Genomic DNA, 22,238 nt, shown 5'->3' with positions numbered 1-22,238 from the left:
CCGAAGCTGGCGCCAGGGCTCTTTCCCTAGCGACTCAGCAACGTCGCACTTACATCGGGATGCGGAGAAGACTCAGGCGACCCCGAACGGAAGAGCAGCGACAGGATCGCCGTCCGGCGTACACAGCAGCGAGAGCAGCACTGGAGCAAGCGGTTAAACGGAGCAAGAAGGAGCAGGGCGATCAACTTCCGGAACAGCTGGGGCCCCACGGATTCGGGCCAGGCTACAAAATCCGGAGGCAGATGTGGCAAGGAGCCCGAGTACCGATGGAACGGGATCCAGCCAAGCTGCAGCACATCGTCGGCGAACTTTTTCCGGTGCAACCGCCCATGGAATGGCCCACGCTACATCCACGCAGAGGGCGGGTTCGAAATTCGCAATTGCGTCTCTAACTCGAAGAAAGTAATGAAAAGATTACAGGTCGTTCAAACAAGTCCCGTTGTATGCACCGACCACGGAGAAAGTATTGGGAATGTGGTGGGACGTCGCGACCGACAAATTCACGTTTCAATTATCTCCGAAGCAGGATGTCCAATTGCTTATCGGCCAAATAATTCCCTACAAGAAGGAAGTATTTAGCACCTTAATGACCGTGTATGATCCTATGGACCTGATTGGCAACTTCTTTATGTACATAAAAATCCTTATACAAGAGATTTGGCGGGCTGGGATAGGCTGGGACCAGAAACTAGATGATCGGTTGGCAGAAAAATGGTTAAGCTGGATAAAAGTGTTACCAAGCATTCTAAGCAACGTGAAGGTACCCAGATGCTATCGACAGAGGGTCTCCCACGACGCAGTGAAAACAAAATTACACGTATTTTGCGACGCCATCGCATACTTACGATTTGAGGCGGCTGGACTGGTCGAATGTGCGTTAGTTGGATCTAAAACACGAGTTGCGCCCTTAAGGTTTCTATCAATTTCACGTCTGGAGTTGCAAGCAGCCGTAATCGGCACCAGATTCGCCGACAACATCATCAAATCACATCGTCTGAAAATTAGTCAGACTACTCTGTGGACGGATTCACGAGACGTGGTATGCTGGTTGAAAGCTGATCATCGCCGATATAGCCAGTTTGTAGCGTTTCGCGTAAGCGAAACCTTGAAAACCACCGACGTAAAGCTGTGGCGCTGGCTGTCTACGAAGCTGAATGTTGCGAACGAAGGAACGAAATGGCAGAAAACGCCCAGTATGAACCCGTCGAGTCGATGGTTTCACGGGCAGGAGTTCCTCTAGCAGCCTGAGAATGAATGGCCTGAAAGCGAGCTTCCATCCGAAGAAATATCAGAAGAGATCCGGTTGAATCTGTTCCATCACACGCAGAAGGAGCAGTGGATCGATGTGTCCCGATTGGTAAGAGCTATCGCTTATGTCTTAAGTTTTGTTACGTTCGTCTCTTCAAGGGCGTCTCTTCAGACCAACGTTAAGAAGGGCACGTTAACCCAACCGGAGCTTGGACGAGCGGAGATGGAATTATTCATCCTGGCGTAACGAGACACGTTCACACTCCTGGAAGCCACGGATCCCGAAGAGTATCCCCCTCTACAAATTGTGTCCCCAACTGGATGAAAACAACGTACTCAGGGTCGTCTTGCCAACTGTCGTCTTGTACACTGTCCAAGAGTAAGCGAAACTACAAAAAAATCCGATAATCCTGCCGCGCAACCATCAGGTGACGTCGCTATTGCTACAGCATTACCATCGGCGCTACAAACACTCACGTCATCAGGTAGCTGTTAACGAATTCCGTTCCCAATTTTGCATACCATGGCTGATGGTAGAATACACTAGAATGCGCCGCTCCTGTCAACATTGTAAGAGTCGTGACGTCCGTCCGAGGCCTCCATTGATGGGAAATTTACCGCCGCAACTGACGGAAGCACTGACGGAATTCGAAACGTTCGTAAACTCTCGACCGCTGACGCAAATACCCCTTGGCGATGAATCGGAGCCCGCATTGACGCCAAATCACTTTCTTCTTGGTACATCGAACGCTGAGCATCCCATAAAAACCTTTTACAATACAACTGCCTTCGTAAAAATGAACTGTAAAGCATCGCAGGCGTTAGCTGAGTTATTTTGGAATAAATGGGTGGCGGAGTATTTACCTATGTTAACGCGCCGAGATAAGTGGTTGAGGGTTAACCGCTTAAATATGGTGAAGAAGTGGCCTAAGGCAGCGCGCTGTCACTTCTCGAACAAGACAAACCAGAAAAAACCACAAGAACAAACCCAAGCAATCGTATGGAGGTGCTCTGTCAACCTGCATAGAACAAACCAGACAAACACGACATAGAACAAAACAGTTTGATTTTGTCTTGCATGTCTGTGTCACACCTAGAAACTCTCTATACCTTGTTGTCAAATGCTTTTGTCAAATGTCACCGAAGAAATTTGTGCTGATTTGTTCACATTTGTTGATAGTTATTGCTTCTCGCTAAAGGGCAGTTATTGCGGAACGGATAATTTCGAATGTTTACTCCCCGAAATTGAAGTAAAAAGAGGTAAGATTGCTTATAATATTTAAAAAAAACATCACGAAGTGTTACATTTCAGAGAGAGACAGTACTAGCTATTGAAATTGTCGATCTTATGGCGGTGCACCAGATCGCAAAAACTATACCGTATTTTCCCGTGCGTAAAAAAATTGATTCGAAACAAGTGCTCCATTAAAGATTTGGGATTTGTTTATTTAATATGACTACTGTGGAAGCAAAGGCCAAACGTTTATAGCTTTGTTGAGCGGGAATTTAAATGTAGTTCCGTATTTCATTCAAATATTTTCCACTTTTTACAAATTTTGGCACTATCCTCTTTGGCGTTCTATTTGCTTCTGACCTAAGTCTAATTTCTCTCTTTCCATATTACTCCTCATCTGCTGCATTTTTTCCACTTCCTTATAAGGGCATATCTTTGCTCGTGCTGCAATTTGTACCGACACTCGGCACACGAGAGTGGCACGTTGACCTCACGTGCCGATCCCTGCTACGAAGAGATTTGTCCGCTCTCTCATCCGTGCGATGTTTATCGATTATCGTTTAAGCAAGATCGATCATCGCTTGATCGATCTTCCGCTTCTGTCATGTCGCTTTGACATGTTGATGTCGTGTTGATTCACTAACAAACAAAGTACACGACTATCAACCTACTCTCTATCAATTTCGGCTTCAACCCTGGCTAATTTTACTACTGGCCGCTTCATTGCATACGGGAACATTACTGCTGGGTTGACTTGAGGCTGCATTCGGCGAATCCGCGGTGTCCGTTGCCCTTGCGTGGAGGTTGACCGAGAAGGGTGCTGTCGGTGTCGCTATGTTGTTGCCATGGGGTCCGTAGATCGACCAACCCAGCTGGCTACGTACGGCAATAAGACTACCTTCCTCGCCCGATCGTACTTCCAGCGGCTTCATCAACGCTACATCTTGCAACCCAATCAGCAACCGTGGCTCTGCATTCTGGTATGGTGTGGTCGGAAGATCCTGGAAGTAGGTCAAATTCATTATCAGTTTGGGGTCTATGGTATGAATTGGCAAACTTAGCTGTTTTATAGTATGAGCGGCCGCTATGGTATAGCGCCGCTCTTCGCCCCGAGCTGATATCTCCAACCGAACACACTCCGATGATTCCTCCTTCCGTTTGATATTGCCGGTCCAGCAAATTTCCAGGGGTTCGCGAACTCCACTGACACCCAGTTGGTCTGCTAACGCTGCTTCAATCATGGTAAGTGATGATCCTTCATCCAGGAACGCGTAAGTGTCGACACTCCGATGGCCATGATGTACGGTAACCGGAACTATACGGAACAGCGATTGCGACGACTCCGTCGCATGAGCGTGGCACTGCTTGCTTGCAGGTGTCGCGGTAGCTGAGTCCTGATGTAGCAGCGTATGATGCCGTTCACCACATCCCGCGATCCCACAGCTGAACTTAGACTTGCAAGCGTTCTTGCCGTGGTTGCTCAAGCAGTTCAAGCAAAGCTTTAATCGCTGCACTGTATCCCGTCGCGCTGCTGCCGTCATCCCTTTGAACACATTACATTGTCGTACGCGGTGCGCTGGATCCTCACACACGAAGCATTTGAAACTGCTTTGGGTGGCGTTGGGTGCCTCGGCTTTGTATGAGAAGCATCGGTGGATTCGGAGCAAGAGGTTGAATGCACGAGTGTGTGACAACGATTACTCTTCGCTGGCACTCGACTCACTTCCAATTTCACCGGAGCTTTCAGTTCACAACACTTCATTGTGAGGTTGGCCATAAACTCACCGAATTCCTTCAGCGTTGCCTTGCGGAACCTGCCTTTAAAGTCGACCCACTCGAGCGCTCTGCTGACTGGTAGCATGTCCACCAGCTCTTCCAACAGCTCTGGGTTTGCCATGTGGTCCTCCATCTCACATGCCGTTAGGTGGTCACACAACTTTTGCACGATTATACCAAAGGATATGAGCTGGTCCAATCGTTCAGGCTTAGGGGCTTCAGCGCGGCAAGCTTGCTCGATTAGTTCCTTTACCAACAGTGCCGGGCGGCCGAAAAGCTGCTTCAGCATTTTTATCACTAACGGCGCCGAGGTTTGGTAGAGTGAACTTAGATTCAACCGCCTCTCTCGCTGTTCCTGTCAGCGCTTCTTCCAGCCGCATTATGTTCTCCACCGAGGTGTAGCCACACGCTTCCGTGGATTCTTTGTAGTAGCTGTAGAACACAGGCCACTCTTTAGCTGCGCCGGAGAAAGCAGGTAGCTTCCTGCGCCAAATTTTCCTCGCATTAGCTCGTTCTATGGCTGTTGTCGTTACCGTCGTTGTCGGCATTTGTTGCGAGGTGGCTGACGAATTCCTTCGTCCACTCACATGAAGGCTGAGTGGTTCATCTTCCACGTGGTGGTTCGACAACCAGTCCATCACCTTGGAATTTTTGCTGACACTAGATCCGCTCCTCCTACTTTCACTGTATTCTTCGATCTGCTGCCGTTTCGTCTCGTAGCTTAATCGAAGTTTCGCGATTTGCGCTTCGACTTCCGCTTGCAGTGCAGCTACTAGAAGATCCTGCTCCCTTTTTAACCGATTTAGCTGCAACGACGTTGACGCGAAACTGTTGCTTTTTCGCGCACTGGAAGCAACGGATCCTCGACTGTGGCCGTCCACACTTCGCATTCGGTCGGACACTTTTTCGTCCTTCTCCGCCATTCTCTTTGGCGTGACCACTTTTCCACTAACGCTCTCTTTGGCCGGCTGCGGAGGAATCGCTCGTAGGGTTTTCTTCGGACACGGTTTGAATGATTCACCATCCTGCGATCGGGAGCGTTTCACGCGAGAAGCCCTGTTCGGTTCCCCACTGGGATCGTGGCTCTTAACCTCAGCTATCTCGTCCTTTTCTCCGTTTTCACACCGCTCACACACCCACTTCACATCCTTCACATCACTCGATACACCGGCGCAATCGAAATGCCACCACCTATCACACTCGTCACATTGCACCATATCGGCTACCGCATTCTCGCGGGGCACAATCGAAACTTGGTTTCGGCATATTCGCGCGTTACTTCAAAAAGCGTTCCTCGTAAAGGTAGAATACTTATAACACTTCAAACTCACTAAAGCTTTTCTTTTAAAAGCTTAGAAAAATTTGTAAAAAGCTTTGTGGAAGCAAATGCCAAACGTTTTTAGCTTTGTTGAGCGGGAATTTAAATGTATTTCCGTATTTCATTCAAATATTTTCCACTTTTTACAAATTTGGCACTATCCTCTTTGGCATTCTATTTGCTTCTGACCTATGTCTAATTTCTCTCTTTCCATATTACTCCTCATCTGCTGCATTTTTTTCCACTTCCTTATAAGGGCATATCTTTGCGCGTGCTGCAATTTGTACCGACACTCGGCACACGAGAGTGGCACGTTGACCTCACGTGCCGATCCCTGCTACGGAGAGATTTGTTCGTTCTCTCATCCGTGCGATATTTATCGATTATCGTTTAAGCAAGATCGATCATCGCTTGATCGATCTTCCGCTTCTGTCATGTCGCTTTGACATGTTGATGTCGTGTCAACAACTACCATCTCGCAATACATGTGACGATGGTTTTCTGTTCTGGCCTAGTATATTTTTCATTACAGTGAGTACAAATTGAAAAGGGGGCGACACAAATTATGAGGAGAGTGATTTCCATGGTGTTAAACATATTTCAAAAGATGGTGTATCTTAACACAAGGAAAAATGATTTGTTGTTACATCTCCGCGTATCGTATCCGCTTTACAAAGGATGATAATTTGTGTGTCTTTTTTGTAGCAATGGAACACATCCATACTGAGCGTTTGATTTCCGAGGTTGAAGAGTGGGAACCATTGTGGAATCCGGCAAATGCGGGATACAAAAATTTAATAGTACAAAAACGTCTCTGGAATGAAGTGGGAGCAAGCATCGGAATGGAAGGTAATTGTTTTATTTATTTATTTCAATTAGGACGGCCGGACCGTATGGCTTGCAAGGTAATTATATTGATAATTATATTGTATTTCATGCATTTTATGCGTCCAAACATAAAGATTTGTTGTCAGGATTTTCAAATTATTTACCATAAAATCATTAAGTCCATACGATTCTGAAATGCCTGCAAAGGAAATGCCTTGTTTCTTTTAATGTTCATGCCATAAAAACGTCTGATTAGTCGCGGCCTGAACGTGTTTGGACCTAAAACACTCCAGATTCAGTCCTGTGAGAAATACTCTCGAAACTGGAAAATATCGAGGTAAAGGAATGTATAGAAAAGAAACCCGTGCAGTCTTGGCGCCGTTCTGTTTGCAACTGTTTATTCATTTGTCCGAGTTCATTTTACATGCAAAGTTCATTATAGTTCATCCTAATTGTCCCTTAATGTCAATCCTTATAGCGTCAAGTAGTGTGTGTTTATAGTTTGTGGTTAAGTTCCTTCGTCGTAGTTCAGAGATAATTCATGTAACATTTAAAAATTATGGCTAACAGTTAATTTCACATTCCCGGCCACCAAAGAAGGAACTTCTTTAAAAATTCATGTAATGTTCTGATCTACTAATCTACTTTTCGCTTTAGAATTTCATGTAACTGCTTATCTCCTAACATTCCGTATGAGTGTAGATGTGTGTATGTTGGTGTTTTGTACTGACAACCATGAGTGTCAACAATGTAGCGTGGTTTGTGTTGAAAACTATTCAGGTGTTATACCGACTAGCTCCTCTGACTTGCTACTAAGCGGATTTGGTAGGATTGCTACCCGATTTACTGCGCGTACAATTTGTTTTCCTGACGCTGTGCGGAGCGTTATTACCCGAACTACTCCATCCTTTCCGGGATGCAAACTAGATATCCTTCCCGTTGGCCGTAAGGTAGGTGGTATGTTATCTTCCCTTATGATAACCAGTTGTCCTATTTCTAGCGGTACCGGATGAGACATAAAACGTTTCGCGCGGGCCTGTAGCTGTTGTAGGTATTCCGGATACCAACGCGACCAAATGCTCTGCACATGATGTTGAATTTGATCGAATTCCTTCAACCTATTTGGCGCAACCGAACTTCTATCAACCTGCGGCAACGCTAGCATGTTTGACCCTATCAAAAAGTGCCCAGGAGTGAGCGCTTCCATATCCGTGGGCTCACTCGAAAGTGGGACCAAAGGTCGAGTATTTAGGCACTGTTCTACCTGTGCTAGCACCGTAATCATACCCTCCTGCGTGAGGCTTGTGCTTCCCAAAGTGCGTATGAGGTGTTGCTTCGCCGACCGGACTGCAGCTTCCCACAGCCCTCCGAAGTGTGGCGCCCGTGGTGGAATGAATTTCCTCTTGATTTCCTCGTTAGCACACCAGTTGAACAGCTCACGACGATCACGATCGCTGCCTTTCAGCATTTCATGGATGCGACGAAACTCATGTGCAGCACCCTTAAATGTTGTTGCATTGTCCGAATGCAGTTCCGCTATCCTCCCTCTGCGTGCCACGAAAACTTGTTGCAAAACATACAAAGATAGCGATGTATGCTTTCGTTGCACTTCTGTTTGGTACCGTAGACTTCAGAAATACCGGACCACAGTAATCGACGCCACTCACAGCAAACGGCCTTGTTGGTGAAACCCTTGAAGTAGGAAGATCAGCGACGGATTGTTTCACCAATACGGGTTTTGCCTTGAAGCATCAAAGACACCGGTGATAAACAGCCTTCGTTAAATTGCGCCCACCAATTATCCAAAACCGTTGACGAATTATGGATAACAATAATTCCGGACCGGCGTGTAAGTGTCTCTCGTGATATGACACCGCCAGCAGTACCGCCAATTGATGCTTAGATGAGAGCAATATAGGATGCTTCGATGATTCGCTCATTTGTGCATTGCGCAGCCGGCCACCAACACGCAGGATTCCCGACTGATCAATAAACGGCGACAGCCACTTCAATTTCGAGTTGCGCGGAACATCTCTACTGTTCTTGATCTCGTGCAGCTCATCCGAAAACGACTCCTGCTGGGCGAGATGACACAACCGACGTTCTGCTTCAAGCAACTCACTCTTTGTCAGTAATGGAACTAACGTGATCAGCTCCTGAACCGTGGCATGAGATTTTGTAGATGGAGTATGTGATGATTTGCCTGCCCTTAGACAATTGATGAAACGTAAGCAATACGCCATAGTTCGCCTGAGTCTATGGTAAACGGAAAATCGTTTGAAGAGTGTGCTGCTAAACTCGTTTATAGTGGACACAGCAGCCATGCGCGGATGAACTCGTTCTTCCTCTGATGATTCGATCTCGTCTCTTGCAGGTTCACTCTGAGGCCAATCTTCTATCTTCCTGCTTAACCAATGTGGCCCGTGCCACCAACGATGACAATCCAGCAATTTGTCTGGAAGTAGACCTCGTGACACATCGTCTGCTGGATTGTCTACACCGGGTACATGCTTCCAGCCCTTGATTCTAGTCTCTTCCTGAATCTGAGCCACCCTGTTTGCCACAAATGGCTTCCATCGTCGAGGTGTAGAATTCAGCCAGTGTAGAACGGACATAGAATCAGTCCAAGCGAATGCTTCGTAAGTGCCGTTGAGAGACTGAATCACCTTCCGGAACAAGTCTACTGCCAATCTCGCCGCACAGAGCTCTAATCTGGCGATTGAATTTGTGTTTGTCAGAGAGACAACCTTGGATTTGGCTGCCACCAGTTGTACCGATATTTTGTGCTTGCTTTCTGCTCTGACGTAGCAACAAGAACCATATGCTACCTGCGAAGCATCCGCGAAGATGTGCAGCTGCACACATGTTGCTTGTTTAACCGAAGTGTATCGCGGGATGGTCACTTCACGCAGTGAATGAAGCTTAGAATGGAACGTCGACCATTCCCGCTGGAGATGTGATGGTAGCTCACTATCCCAGTCCCATGATTTCCCGTTTGTCTTTAACGACCACAGTTGCTGCATGAAGAGCTTAGCGATGATTATGGTTGGACTCAGCAATCCGAGAGGGTCAAAGATTTTGGCTATGTATGAAAGTGTGAGCCGCTTTGTCATCACCGGGGCAACAGTTGGTAGACCAATCCGCACGCGAAGCATATCAGTTGCTGGTTCCCACATGAGCCCCAGGGTGGATACGAATTGGGGATCTTGCCACTCATGCGTCGGGAGAACTGCCAAGTCCTCCGATGGGATGTTCTGTAGTGCTTCCGGTACGTTAGAGGCCCACTTTTTTAATGAAAATCCAGCCGATTTGAGCATCTCTGAGATCTGTGCCCGCATTTCAACTGCCTCCAATACGTCTTCGGTGCCCGTGAGCAAATCATCCACGTAGAAGTCGTTCAGTACTGAGTTCACTGCTAGAGGATATTTTGCCTTGTGGTCATGAGCAATTTGCTTTAAAGTCCGCGTAGCCAAAAATGGTGCACATGCGGTTCCGTAGGTTACTGTCAGCAACTGGAAGGTCTGAATTGGCTGTGCAGGACTTTCCCGGTACCGAATGCGAAGGTACCTTCCGTCGCTAGGTTCGTGGAGAATTTGGCGGTACATTTTCTCCACATCTGCTGATAGTGCGATTGCATGTGACCGGAAGCGCACAATGATGGTGAACAGGTCGTCTTGGATCACCGGCCCAACTAGTAGCTTGTCGTTGAGTGAATAGCCAGACAAAGACTTGCACGATGCATCGAACACGATTCGGACCTTGGTTGTTGTGCTTGTCTCCTTCACTACTGCGTGATGAGGAAGGTAGTAGTGCTGAACCGAATCGTCTACCGGATCACTTAACCTCTTCATGTGACCCAAACGCTCGTACTCGACCATGAATTTCACATACTCCTCCTTCATTTTAGGGTTATCGCTCAGACGACGTTCCATACAGCGAAGCCTGCGATCTGCTGTGTTTTTAGAATCCCCTAAAACGATATGAGGATTGGAATTAAACGGTAAACTAACGACATACCTCCCCGAAGTGTTGCGGACGGTAGTAGCCACGTAGTGTCTTTCGCAGGCATCTTATTCCACCGATAAAACAGTATCCTCGGCTATGGTTTCGTTCTGCCAAAACCGCTGCATGATGTCTTCTAATGGTATGTCGTTTGCTGCGAGATGACACAGTCGCGGACCAGGCGATGAATGATGAATGTTTCCGGTGACAACCCAACCGAAATGGGTTTCCACCAGCCACGGTCTTCCCATACCGAGAGAGCGTTTGCGACCGGTGTGAAGTTCCCAGAAAGTATCGCCTCCGATGATGATGTCGACTTCCCCCGGAACGTTGAAGGCGCGATCAGCTAATGCCACATCTGGCATTTTCCACGATGAGATGTCCGAAAATGAAGTAGGGATGGCAGCTGATGGCTTGTCCAAAATCAAGAAAGCCATTTCCGTAGCGAAGGGTTGATGCTTGGACCGAACTGTAGCGACGATCGAACCCCTTACTTGATGTACCACTGCATTTCCGATGCCCGAAACAGCAATATTGACCTTGTTGCGGTTGGTCAATAGTTTTCGAGCGCATTCCTCAGAGATGAAATTCGACATGGACCCCGAATCCAGTAGAGCCCTTGCCTCATGCTCATTACCGTAATCATCTCGAATCACAATCTGTGCCGTCTCTAGAAACACCTTATCGTCATCCAAATGTGCTGCCATGGTAACTGCTGTGGCCGGAGTGATATGCAGAAGTGTATGATGACGTTGACGGCACGTTCTACACGAATAATCAGATTTGCATGATTTGACGTGATGAGTGCCACTCAAACAATTCCAACACAAGTGCTTGTTTGTAACGACATCTCGTCGCTGCTGAACATCCTTAGCGATGAATATCGGACAGTTGCGTAGAAGATGAGCATCGGAGCATGCTAAGGGACACTTCAATTGCTGAGAATGAGCCGGGGGTGAGGAAAGTGTCGCGTTTGATGCAGCTGCATTTGCGATGGACCTTTTTTGCACTGACTGACGATGATTGCCGGCCACCTTTCTTACATTACCAATATGCTCACATGCAAAATTATTCGTTGATTTTAGGATCTGGATCCGATCCTGCACAAAAGCGATCACATCCTTGTACCTATCTTTAGGGAAATGCACCGAATGTTTTTCCCAAGCCAGCAGCGTCTCACGATCCAGCTTCATCATCAGCATATTCGAAAGCGGCGTGTCCCATGCATCCACCGGTTCCTTCAGCTTCACCAATCCGTTGACAAAGCGAGTGAATTCGTCCACTAGATGCGTAAGCTTGTCGACGCACACCAATTGCACACCCGGAAGATGGTGCAATTTACGATAGTATTCACGGATTAACAACCGTGAATTATCGTACCGCTTCAGAAGTGCCGCCCACGTAACTGGATAGTTGTCGGATGTTAAAGGAGTGTGCTCAAAGGGTAAAGCTGCTTCTCCCTTTAGCGATGAAAGCAGGTACTGGAGCTTAGCGATGGCGGGAAGTTCTGCAGACGCGTCGATCATGGCTATGAACCGATCTCGGAACGAAAGCCATCTTGTATGGTCTCCATCAAACGTTGGAAGCTCGATCTTTGGCAGACGTAGGTTAGAAGCGTTTGGCCGAAAAAAGGCAAGCGTCGAGGAAGCCAAACCCGTCGTGTCGTGTAGCGTACCCTCTTCCTTCGGTTGGTTTTCCCGTAGGAACGATTTCAGCTTCCGATGACGATCCTCAAAATCACTCCTCTCATGGATGTATGCCTCGATGCTGGCGTCGTTTTCATCCAGCTCTTCGAGTTTCTCAATCGAGTTGAAAAACCCTGACTTGTGCCTGTCCAAATCCTCCAACGCTTCTGGAATCTGGCTTGCAAATTCGGGTACAAACTCCGCTTGAAAACGTTCTAGCGTCTTGAGGCCTTCCACTGCGATCCTCTTTTTGAGTTGCGAAGCCTTGATTTTTTTGTCCATTTTATTACTTTACACTTTACACGAAACACGAACGAAACGAACAAACGAAAGCGATGGCGCGAAATTTGAACGATGGCGCGTGAAAGACCGTTGCCCTTGATAGCGGGGCGAAAGCGATGGCGCGAAGCGTCACTTAAAAACTGCACTTTTCCGAAAGAACCGAAATTCACCCTTGATAGCAGGATGATGACCGAAAATACACTTTCTTTACTACGATCCGGTTCGAAGGACCAAAAATGTGAGAAAAACTCTCGAAACTGGAAAATATCGCGGTAAAGGAATGTATAGAAAAGAAACCCGTGCAGTCTTGGCGCCGTTCTGTTTGCAACTGTTTATTCATTTGTCCGAGTTCATTTTACATGCAAAGTTCATTATAGTTCGTCCTAATTGTCCCTTAATGTCAATCCTTATAGCGTCAAGTAGTGTGTGTTTATAGTTTGTGGTTAAGTTCCTTCGTCGTAGTTCAAAGATAGTTCATGTAACATTTAAAAATTATAGCTAACAGTAAATTTCACAGTCCCAAAAACGAACTATGCTGGTTGTTACGAGCCAAAAAAAGGATAAGTGTGAAGTTATTGTTATACCTAGCTATGTATATATAAATATATATATATAGATGTGTATTACTAAAAAAAAAATAAAAAATAAATTGCTAATAACAGTAGCTGTAATAAATTACTGTTATTAGTAAAATTACTAATAACAGTAGCATTTAATAATGTAAGATACACTAGTAGCTTCCTTTGTAATTACTAACATTATTCATTACGATTCTTAATTCAATAATTACATTGTTCAACACTCATTGATTACTATATTAACGCTGGCATCAAATCATTCTTGTTTGTAACTTTTCATTAACTTGTTTTGTAACTTTTCATACAAATGGTTTATTTTATTGCATGTACTACATTATGCATCAGTTACATGAACAATATTTCGCACAATATAATTTTTAAATTTGTCTCGTATGTAATATGCTTCCTGACTTGAATGGTTGAAACGCCGGCTTAACGACGCCGTTTCATTTTCTCTATTGATAGGATCAAACCATTGAGATCCCTGACTTTCCCTAAAGTCGATACAAATGTTGTGCAGCAAACACGTGGTTTTTACAATTGTATCAACATGATCCGGGTTGACCTGCAGCTCGGTTTTCAAACATCTCCTTTTGCTAACCAACATTCCAAAAGCACATTCAATAGATCGTCTAGTTTTACTTAAAAAACAATTATAAACTGCTTCATCATCATCGTCTCCTGTTGAGTACGGTCTCATTAGGCATGGTTTTAATGGGTAACCCCGATCTCCTAGAAGCACATAAGGCAGCTCTAAACCATCTATTACTCTGGCTGGAGGGAACTTCAAAATGTTATGCTCAATATTACGGAACGTGTTACTTTCTACAAAAACTCCACTATCAGCTCTTCGTCCATAATCTCCTACATCTATTGTCAAAAACTTTCCTTTCGCATCTCCTACCGCTTACAAAAGGATAGAATTATAATGTTTATAATTGTGGAATAACGATCTGGATGAATTAGGGCACTTAATGCGCACATGTTTCCCATCGATGCAGCCGCCTACGTTGGGAAATCCGGTTAGTGCTTCGAACTTTTCTGCTGTCTGTTGAAATCGTTGCACAGTAGGAAATGGCATATGGATATTCCTCAGAGTGGTCCATATTGCTTCACATACTTCGTATATAATTTGTCCAACACGTTGATTCGATATGCGGAATGAAAATAATAAAGCTCTGAAGGATAATCCAGTTGAAAGGAATCTGAAAGAAAACAATACTATTAATATTTTGTATTGATAACACATTGTTATTTTACAGTCGATGTGCTTAAACGTAAGTGCAAAACTTGCGTAACCAGTACGCACGAGAAAAAAGGAAGACGAAGCTCCCAACAGGATCGGCAGCTACGGGATCGGATGGAACTTGGCGTTACTACCAAAACCTGCGATTCCTTGCCGCATCGTACTCATCTCGGCCATGCGTAAGCAATATTCCAGCAGCTGTTGAGGTGGTAGAAGGTAGTTATTAAAGTTTCTAAGCTATTTAAAAAATTATAACTTGTGTCTTATGTTTGCAGAAGATTCTCCACAAGACATAAGACAAGACGCAGGACAATCTTGTGATGCAGACAACGACAACCATCAGCAACGATCCACTAGCCGACGACCAAGCTCGCGAAATATCGACAAACATATACGAGATCTTATTGAACTTGAAAATAGGAAGATCTCAACCATAGAAGAAATTTAAAAAAATCCTCCATTGACCCCTTTGCCTTCAGTATATCGAATGCTATAAAGAAGTTGTCATTTATTAGGGAACTTCAAGCAAAGCAAGATATTATGGAAGTGCTCAAGAAGCACGCAATCGAAGAAATAGAAGAAGAAGAAGAAGAAGAAGAAGCTATTGCAAATCGAGCTAGATTAAGTTAATTATTTTTTAACTTTTTCATTACTAATTCATGAATTAAATTATTACTAGTTTAATTAGTTTAGATTGTTTTAATGAATTATACATAAATAATTCATGAATATATATATATATATATATATATATATATATATATATATATATATATATATATATATATATATATATATATATATATATATATATATATAATATATATATATATATATATATATATATATAAATTACACTTTGTTTTTCAATAGTTCACGACATCACAAGCGTTTCCTTTCGATGTTTAACCTTGAATGCATTTGTGTTGCTGAGACAACCGCTGCGTGTATCCCAGGTAGCAATGTTGCATGACTTCCCCTCGTTTCACGTCCGATTTCTACCCCGCGCGGCTCAGCGCACCCACGAACGAAAGTGTCGCGCCCGACGGCTGGTGTTGCAAGCTATTCCCGTCCCATTCTGGCCCTAACTAGCTTTTCTTCCCTCTCGCTCTTCTCGCTCTTGTTCATTTTCGGGTATGCAACAAAGTGAACGGTTTCGCTGTGTCGCATCGCACACACACACGCCATCGGCCATGTATCGTACTTGGCTCCATCCTGATTGGCTGTTATCAAATGATGGCGCCGATTAGGATCACTGTGTGTGAATGGTGTGGATTAGAATTGTGTTGGTCAAAATTAGTTGTTATAGCAAATTTATCATTTTTATGCATATTTAATAATAAAAAATATCTTTTTATTGATTAAATATTATTTTTAATTTTCAAGAAGGGATAAAAAATAATCTCCTTCAATAATTTCTTCCATTTATGGAATTTATTTACTGTTGATAAAGTCAATTAATTTTATGGTAAAAAATATTGATCTTTAATTTGAGATAAACCATAGTGCCGTTTGTTTTGGCTCTCTTCTCGCTCTTGTTGGACAAATTGTCCACTTTCGCAAACAGTTTTTGATTTTGCTGGACACGGTTCAGCTTCGTGGCGCGTAATTTATAATTAGGTTTAGTAAAAGTATAATAAATTTAGATTTCCGAAAATATGTGCAAAATGATATTAAAGTTAAAAAGTATTGCGTCCCGTAAAATGATAAAGTGCGTGTTAAAATGGACGGCTAAATTGGCGACGGAGAGGCGGAGAAGCGGCAAACAAATTATCCCGAATTAAAAGAGGTATGTTAAAACTTATTTAAGTTCAGTGAAGTGAAGTTAAAATATTTATTTTATTACGCAGAACAAATATCGGCCGGCGCAGTTCAAAGCGCATAAGACAACTTCGCCGGAGACCACGGGTGCTGAAAGGATTATTATTTGGCGGTCGGAGGATGCAGCTTAAGTTACCAGAAATGCAGGCGGCCAGGATGCAATTTTCGTGTACTTAAATACAGCAAAATTTGGCCGGCGAAAATATCGGTAAGTTGGTGTAAATATCAAGTGAGAACGTGTGCAATAAAAGTTTCCTTTTTCGTTTTCTACCGCAGGTTTTCATCGGACGCCGTCAGCACCAAGCACCGGTATTCCAAGGAAGCCCGTCCTTGTGGATGAAGGAAGACGTGCGAGGGGCGAGAGGGAAGGCCAAGACAAGCGCGCACGGCTGAAGCGGACCGAAGGAAGGAAGAATCGACCGGCATGTACGAGGCGCGGATCAGCTGGCGGTAGCACAGCGGGAGGGGTCCAATGTGTGAGCAAATTGGTGAGTAATAAAGGAAGAGAGTTGAGAGAGAATTTTTCGTGTTCTCATTTTTTACGATCCGAAAGGGTGGGGGTAAAATGATGAGATTCATTTTGAATGTTGCATGACACCCCACGCGACGCGTCGCATGAACCTCATCCACCGTGCTGCTGTTGCTGGCATAATGATGAGAAATTGGATGAAGTTGCTCCCATACAAAAGTTCATGCGACATCGGCCATTTTGCTGCCTGGAATATTAACTGCATACGCATCAACGCCATTAGAACCGAATGAACCGATTCAATGCATCACTCCTTATATCATATCCTATAATATCAATTACTGATGCAGCGGAGCAAGCCGAAGTAGCAACGTGCATCGCCTTGTAATAGTTACGAAATTTCCATCGTGGGCCTGATATTTATCCAGTTTAATGTAAAAATGTTTTGCAAAATAAAAGGCAAATAATAAACAACCAATACATTATATACATTGTAAAACAAGATCTTTTGAACCTCTTTTGTTGGTTTCATGTCTATAGTATTTTGATCGACATTACCTGCATCATTTTTGAAACGCAAACCGAGAGAAACTTTAGTACAGGCAGTACTGTGAAGTAGTATTTTAAGCAAATTGGTTAACATTTCTCATTTGGCATCAACACTTTAGTCACCAATTGATAACTAATACACTTTCATGGGATTCTGTGATAATAACAAACGAAGTGGTTTCCTAATCAATGTTAACACGTTCAGTGCTAGTGAAATTACCCGTATGACGGCGACGGTTCCCAGGTACCGTCAGAGTCGTTTAGATAGGGGGTATGTTTTAGGAACGTGCTTGTACGATTTTAGGCAAATTGCCGGCAGAACGGAAAGCAGCACAAAACATGTGTAGCGCTCAACGGATTAACAGGAGAAGAAGCCCATCCATCTTCATCAGATAAAAAAGAAAAACCTTTTTTTCCTTCATTGCATCAGCTACAGTAAGTTCTTTACACATCGAAGGAAGTTTCTGTACTTCATCCTATGATGGAATAAATGGAATTGTTGCACCAATCACTTATTTCTAATGGTAAACGATTACTTTTAACTTACCTTAAGGTCAGCATCAATCGATGTTCCGGTTTGATATTGGTTTTCTGCATATTCCGCAGTTTTGGCCTTATTTTCTCCAAAATATAGAAGAATGTCCATGCAGACATTCTCATGTAACCATGAAACTTTTCTGGGCTTACCAGAAGATGGTCGTTGTTGAGAACGACCGCACCTCGACCCGACGATCTAAACGAGATGCGTAGGAGGAATATGCGTGCGCTGATCAAGATCCGGTTGAGGGAAAAAGTGTGCGTAGAAAGGGATCCGGTCAGGTCAGTAGCTAAGCAATCGTTGGTGAGGAACATACTAGCTTTTTATAAAACACTCAACTTAGGCAAAAATAAAGTTGATTTATTTAAAAAAAGTATACGTCCGCGATTCTACTCAACAATAAAAAGCTAATTACCCTCACATCAGCAAGTACTGTGAGATAATTTGATTCAAGTGAACTTGTTCCATCCACCTGCAAAAGTGTTCGTGCGTAAATAATCCTAGCAATGGATCAGAAAACGGTTACCAACGAAGAGGCTGTATCATCCCGGGACGCGGTGCCTACGACGCAACGTGAATCCGTCAGTAAAAGAGAGATCAGCGACGTTGAGGATGCTGTGGTACGAACGAGAGCAGTAGCAGCGAGAGTGGAGAAGTTCGAGAAAGGCGAACTGGCGGAAGCGACGCACACAGCTAAGCAACGGAATGCACGTGGTGCGAGCCAGCCGAAACCTATTCGCCAGGAGAGCGACTGCAAAAAGCAGTCAAGTAAAGACAAAGGCATCAAAGCGCTTGAGGCAAAGCATGCAACTGAGATGCTAGAAAAGGAGAATGAGATCGAGAGCTTGCGCTTAGAGCTCGAGAGAATGAAGCAGCATGAGATCGGCGCTACTAACGATCGTTACCAGCGTTCATCAAGAGCAGCCGCGTGGTTACTCGATGACACTAGTAGTACCGCGAGTGAAAATTTGTCGTGTAGAAATCGCATGCTTTTAGATAGTGATAGTGAAACGGAGCCAGAAGAGAAGCCCCTCACTCGTCGCCAGGTATCCGCTTGCAAATTACTGCAAAAACCGTTACCCGTGTTTAGTGGTGTCCCCGAGGACTGGCCGATGTTCATCAGAAGCTTTGAGGATACGACGAAAGCGTGTGGGTTTTCTAACCTCGAACCTCGATGCACTGGAAGCAGTAAGAGGAAGATTAGCGCTGGCCGATTCCGTGCCGGACATCATCGAAGAGTTGCGAAATCTTTTTGGCAGACCGCGGCGAATTTTAAAATCATTGCTGCGTAAAGTGCGTGGGGTACCTACTCCTGATGCTGATCGTTTGGAGTCGTTTATAAGCTTCGGCATTGCTGTGAAGCAATTAGTAAGCCATATAGTCGGAGCTGAATTGAAGGAGCATCTGGATAATCCAATGCTGGTCGAGGAACTGGAGGACAAGCTGCCGGGAAGCTACCAGCTGGAATGGGTGCGTTTTAGAAGGCACAGACGTGGAAAGGCGCTGAAGGTGTTTGCGGATTACCTAAGTGAGCTGATTGTAGACATCACGGAAGTTAAAGACTTTGGCGCGAGCAAGCTGCATAGAGGAGTCGTTCGGTCGGAAAAGCGAACGAGTATGCACCATCACTCCGTAGAGGTCCCAGAAATAAAAGCATGCTACGTATGCCAAAGTACATCGCACAAGGTAAGAACGTGTAACGTATTTAAAAACCTTTCAGTGGCGACACGGCTTGAATACGTAGAGAAAAACGACTTATGCAGCAATTGCCTGAACAACCACGGGAAAACAGTGTGCCGATTTAAGCGTGCTTGTGGCGTTGACAATTGTCGAGAAAACCATCACCCTTTGTTGCATCGGGTATCGACGCGGGCGGAAGCAGAGTGTAACGCCCAACGCAGCAAAAATGATACGACGATTTTTAGGACCATCCCGGTAACATTGTCAGTAGGCGACCGAGAGTACAAGAGGCCTGGTGCACTGCTTTTGAGCAGTATTGGAGAACACACATATGCTGGAATTCTGACTGGCTTGAAATCGAACAAGTCTCTTCAGGAAGTTGGAGAAAAAGTCTCAAAGATACGCAAAGCACAAGGCGGACAGTTGCTCATTGAGCTGAAGAAATGTAGCGTGAGTTCCTCGATTGCCGCAACCCTTACAAAGACTCTAGAAGGGAAAGCATCTGTTGTCTCCCTCGCGGCGACTACATCAATAGGAGTGCGTGATCTGGTTGAGAGGTTGCAACGTCGGAGGATGTTGCGAAGGCCCTTCATGAACAATTTGGGCTGGAAGTGCAATCATGTGAGATTCGAGTCTAACCTGGAAAAGCAAAGGGCACACAGAAGGTAGTCTTCAAAGTGCTGTTCTCTGATTCTCAAAAGTTGAACCAGGTGAAACTACGGGTAGGCTGGAGCATCTGCCTCCTTCGTGAAGTGAAGGAGACCAAAAAGTGTTTTAAATGCTGGGACATACTATTTATACCTAAATTGGAGAAGACCGTAGCAACCTCTGCATGAAGTGCGGTCAGGAGGGCCACAAACGGCAAGAGTGCCGTAACAGTGGCTTGTTTGGATTGCAAGAGGAGCGCGACGTCTTGTCATTCCGGCGTGCAAAGAGCGAAAGTAACGGATCGATAAATGGAGGGGGAAATGGTCCGAACTGCCATGTAAAAAATCCGATGGAAGAGAAGTTTGGACCTTTTCTTATGTGCTTGCATAGGCCAAAAAAGAGAAACGGACCATTCCTAGCTGTTCGCGCAGAACAAAGGTGTTGTTTGCCAACACTGATGACAGGACAACAACGAAGTTTGACAGAGGCGAAAATGGTTTAGCGCGAGGCGAAAAGGCAGTTTAGGACCAGCGCCATCGCACTGCTGTAATAGCGTCAGTTCATTACAAGATTAAAAACCAAACACAACGTAGGAGCCAAAAATTCGCGTAACGAAAGAATCTAAATTTCTCGCAATAAAGCGTTCCGCGAGTAGCGCGCGAACATATGGTGCCGTAACCAGGATTGATAAGACGAGAAATTCCTAGTGTGTAACGTGAATTTTTAACGAGTTTAGGAACATTTTTTCTTCGCGATGTCCGAGCAAGTAAAGTGGGCGTTGAAGCGTCGCGCCTTGATGGTGTCGTTAGGACGCTATGAGAAGTTCGTGAAGGATTTTGTGGAAGAGCGCGATGTCGCTCAAGTGGCGTTGAGATTGGAGCGATTTAAAACATTGTGGTCCGATCTCGACGAAGTGCAGTTGCAGCTTGAAGAGAGTGCAACCGAAGAAAGTGCAGTGGTCTGCAACCAGGAAACGCGGGCTGAATACGAGGACATTTGTTTTAGAGTGCAGTCGGAATTAGAAAATAAAGTGCCCACCGTTAGTAGTGTCATCGAACCGGCAACCAGAGCCGCTAAAGCATTAACGGGTTTGAAACTCCCGACGATATCCCTACCGGAGTTTAGTGGTGATTTTATGCAGTGGCTGCCGTTCCGGAACACCTATGAAGGCCTGATACACGACAACACGGAGGTACCCAAAATACATAAATTTCATTATCTAAGGGCCGCGCAAATCATAGAATCCATATTGCTCAGCGCCGACAATTACGATTTAGCGTGGGATTCAGTGGTGCAACGGTATTCAAATGAATACCTGTTGAAGCGTCGGCATTTTGCGGTATTGTTCGCCACCCCTGCGATAATGGAAGAGACAGCCAGAGACAGCCAGGGCGGACTACTGGAGCATCTACTTACCACAAAATTGGCGATGGAAACCTTGCGTGAATGGGAGAATTTTGCGACCACAGCTGACAATCCCGATTACGATTCCTTAGTGGAATTTCTGCGCAGGCGAATGCGCATGTTAGAATCGTTAATGGTGACGCAAGAGCAGGCCGCAGCCATAGCAACCCAGCGACAGCCATCGCGGCGTGCCGCTTGCGCAAGAATGGCTACGTTCTCAGCGACCACCAGAACGAATGGCTGTGTGATATGTAAGCAGGACCATGGAGGGGCCATGTGTCCCCGGTTCCAAGAGATGCCCATCGTGAACCGGAAGAGATTGGAGCAAGCGTCTCGGCTTTGCAACAATTGTCTAAAGCAAAACCATTTTGCTCGAGAGTGTACGGCTAGAGGCAGATGCCGACAATGCGGTCAGCGCCATCATTCCTTGTTGCACGCTGACCCCCCCAGTGAGCGTTCTAACACTTCTGCGATTTCGTCGAGAACCACGCCGCCCCAGTCTGCAGCAGGATCAGCGACACCAGAAGTGTCCAGGACGCAACAGAGATTAGTGGCTGCTGCAGGTGCAACTGCGCACGATATGGTGTTTTTGCAAACGGCATTAGTTAGCGTGTTGGACGCTTTTGAACAGGCGCACCATGTTCGTGCCCTTTTGGATAGCGCCTCCCAGCCGAACATAATGACAAGTCGATTGGCACGCATGCTTAACTTGCGAAGGTCGACAGTAAGCATTTCACTGGAGGGTGCTGGAGGTGCAGCCATCGCAGTGAAAGAGAGCGTATCAGCAGAAATACGTTCCAGGAGCAGTGATTACGCGGCTCGTGTGGATTTTCTCGTCATGGACAAAATGTTGTCCAATTTGCATCGCGTAGTGTCGACATCTCTGCGTGGAATATTCCTAGTGGAATAATCTTGGCGGACCCCACATTCCA

This window comes from Anopheles funestus, chromosome 3RL, assembly GCF_943734845.2.
Source record: "Anopheles funestus chromosome 3RL, idAnoFuneDA-416_04, whole genome shotgun sequence".
Classification (NCBI taxonomy): Eukaryota; Metazoa; Arthropoda; class Insecta; order Diptera; family Culicidae; genus Anopheles; species Anopheles funestus.
Note: the sequence above shows the minus strand (reverse complement) of the source record.